Genomic DNA, 3,639 nt, shown 5'->3' with positions numbered 1-3,639 from the left:
TTATTTATTTATTTATTTATTTTTAGATGGAGTTTCACTCTTGTTGCCCAGGCTGGAGTGCAGTGGTGCAATCTCGGCTCACCGCAACCTCCGCCTCCCCGGTTCACGTGATTCTCCTACCTCAGCCTCTTGAGTAACTGGAATTACAGGCATGCACCACCACGCCTGCCTCTGACATTCTTTGTTTTGTATAATCGTTTTTGATTGTACAATATTTCTTATTTCGAAAACATTCCAATCATAGAGAAACTTTACATTTGATGGAGTTTGCTGCTTTCTACATATTGTATGTGTGTGAGCTGTCTCTGTATTTAGTTCTCCATTTGGACTTATGTCTTCATTTCACTATAGCACTACGAAATGTTTTAGAAAAGGCACAGCAGTGGCTGAGGCCAGCTTTGCCCAGGCTGGGTGATCAGGTGGTGGTGGGTTCTGGTGGACGCCAGTGTGCAGGTGGCGATGGTGTCAGCAGGCGGGAACGACCCCCATTCTTACTGCACTTGTGTTGTCTCTGAGGAAACAGCAGCTTCAGGTCTTAGGCAGGAGTCCCTTGCTCCTTGGAGAGGTTGGTACAGGGTTTCCTTCCTCCAGTGGCTGGGCCGCCTCCGCAGGTAATCAGAAGGGTGCTCCAAGGAGGCTGCTGAGGGTCGGACCTTCCCGGGACCCATTTCCTTGATTTTTTATCTTGAAAGTAAATGGTGATATTTGTGCTATCATAGCACAAGCAGCACGGTGGCTCGCGTTTCACAGTGTGCAGGTGATCTCATGTGCTTTGAAGTCCTGCCACCTTTCTAGCAGTGCCACACCGGGGTTTTTTCGGTTCTTTTTAAAGAGGCGGGTCTTGCTATGTTGCTCAGGCTAGTCTTAAACTCTTTGGTTAGAGTGATCCTCCCACCTCAACCTCCCGAGTAGCTAGGATTGCAGGCACAAGCCACTGTGCCTGGATGTGCCACATTTTAACTCTCTAGGAAGTTAGGAGGCAAAACTCCCACATTTCGGGGAGTGACCTGTCCTCAGTCACCTTCCCGACCGGGAGTTTCCCCACAAAGGACAAAGTTCTGCCCTTGATCTGACTTTTGACAAAGTGAGGCATTTCCCTTCCACAGAGAATGGGACTGAGCGTGTCCTTGCTAGCGGTCCTCACACCTGGGGGAGCTGGTGGGGTGACTTCCTCTGTTCAGTTCCTCCTACCATGGTGTCCTGAGGCATCATGGGCTGAACGCTGCCCTTGTTCTCTGACAGAGCCTGGGGTCTTCAGAAGCTGGGCGGAGTTGACTGATGGGCACTGAATGGCCTGTAAGAAGGTGCAGGTAGGGGGGTGTCATTTCCATCCTCTGAAGGTTTGTGGACCCCAAACTTAACCAAGAGGCAGAGCCTGAGACTGGGACAGAGAATAAGGGCAGGGTCTAGAAAGCTTTTCCCCAATTTGAGGTCCACCTTAAGGTATGGGGCCTACCCTTACCCTCTCACTGTCATCTAATAGTCCCAGGGGGACCTGGGAGGTGAGTTACCTGAGGCTCAGTAGCATTCAGGCTGGGTGCCAGGGACACTCCTAGGCCATCTCCTTGCTGCTTGAGTAAGGGAGAAATCCCCAGGCCTACTGTGTCCCAGAGGAAGGAAAAATACACACAGTACTTTCCAGGGAGTCCTGCCTTTGTCCCAGGGACTCCAGGCTCTTTTTCATGTCTGAGCCCCACCTGACACCTGTCCCAAGACTCACTCCTGAGATGGGATTAAGTAAGGAGCAGATGGAGGAGCCAAGGCTTCTTCCTTAGGAAGTAAGTGCTCACATCCGACAGAGGCACCTACATGCCGGCCTGAACCAGGGCTAGGAGGTACCAGCCAGGATGTGGTCTTGCGGGCAAGTCCTCAGCTCAGATAAGGGAAGGCTGAGGACTGAGATGAAGACACCCAGAGTCTGGCTATTCGAACACCTGGGGCCAGAGGGGGGTGGTTTCTAACGGATCCAGGTGCTGGCTGATGCGGTAACTGGAGCAGGGGGCAGGCGGGACTCAGGGCTCACCAGGGGCACAGTGAGAGTCTCATCTGGGCAGTCAACACACTCTCGATGGGTGCAGGGGGTCTAGGAGATCCTAGAAGATCTAGGTGGGCTGAAATAAGCCTGGCCATAAAGAGAGAAATATGTTTGGATTTTTTTTAACCCATTTATTTTTTTTTTCTGTTGACTTGAAAACCCTATCCCATGTCTGGTGAACCCAGAGCAAGGAGTCCAGAAGCTGCTGGAGGAGGAGCTATGGGAACCTCTGCCTCCCCTCTATGCCCCCTCCCTGTGCCCCAAGGCAAATTTCCACTGCACTCCTGCAATGATAGTGCTCACTGCCAGGACCCATGCCCAGGGTCTCCCTCTTCAGCCTGAGAGACCACCATCAGGCACGGCCCCCACCCCTCCCGTGCACGGCCCCCACCCCTCCCATGCTGGCCCACGGTGGAATCAGCCTCTCCGGTTTCTGGTGATTTCATCAGGGCCGCATCACATTGCTAGAGCTGGAGATAACATCTCCCTGTGGGTAACCCTTCCCTGCCAAGCCCCCTGAAGCTGGACCCAGGCTGAGAGGAGGGACTCTGGGGTGTGGAATGAATTTACGGATGTGAGGGTCTACCAGGCAGAAGCAGGTTGGCTGTGATGTCAGCACAGAGCTCAGGAACACTGCCATTGGACCCTGGGGCCTTTGAGGAGGAGAAGAGGGCAGGAGCTGGTGAGGTGCTTGCAGAGACCCTGGGCTCCTATCCTACCATAAGCCTCACTGTCTCCTGATATCTGCAGCCAGGCCCTACTGACACCCCCAGGCCTGGGTGCAAGCAGAGACCCTACCCTTCCCAGGCCCCGGAGGACTGGTCCACCTTAACTGGGCAGCCCTTGGGGCGGGCGCTGGCCGGTGCCCCAGCCCAGGCCTCTGTGCTCTGTATGCACTGCCAGCCTGCCATCGGGCCCCTTGCAGCGGGTTGCAGCCCTGAACCATGATCCAGGGCACCTTGGAGCCAGAGGGTCCCCTCTGGGCCTGGGACTGGGACAGTGACAATGACTGGGATAGTGCTGTGCTGGCCCTCCTGGCGCTGGCTGTGGTGGCTGCCACAGCGCTGGCCTTACACTGGTTTGGCTCCGGACACGACCAAGAGGCGGCAGGACCAGTGTCCACAGCCCTCGGGGCTCAACCTCATCAGGCAGGAGGAGCGGATCTGGCCCTGCAACCGAAGTCCAAGGTTAGTGATGGCAGCGAGGGGCCCAGCCCAGGGCAGGGGAAACTGGAGCCCCCAGGACGCGGCCAGCGGAGCCCTGTCCCTGCTGCGGCCCAGGGCGGGGGCCCGGCCACCATGGCCCGGCTTCCACTCAAGACAGCTGTGGAGGAGGCCCGCAGAGGGGCATTAGGACAACAACGGGGCAGAGCCACCCCCACGGCCCCCCGAGCAGAAGGAAAGGAGCCTCCCAGGCCAGGCACTGCCCTCCTGGGCAGGAGCGAAGAGCGGGGGATGTCCGCCCCCCTCCTGATCCACTTCACTCCTCGGAGCCCTGGCAGCGAAACGGAGGCGCAGGCGGAGACAGGTGGTGTCAGGGCACCCTCTCGCCAGGCGGCGGGCCCCGCGGGGCAACAGGACACTGGCCCCTGGCAGGCGGGCGCG

The sequence above is a fragment of the Colobus angolensis genome, unplaced genomic scaffold, assembly GCF_000951035.1.
Source record: "Colobus angolensis palliatus isolate OR3802 unplaced genomic scaffold, Cang.pa_1.0 Scaffold208, whole genome shotgun sequence".
NCBI classification, from domain to species: Eukaryota; Metazoa; Chordata; class Mammalia; order Primates; family Cercopithecidae; genus Colobus; species Colobus angolensis.
The sequence above is the reverse complement of the archived record's forward strand: the minus strand, read 5'-3'. Positions refer to the sequence as shown.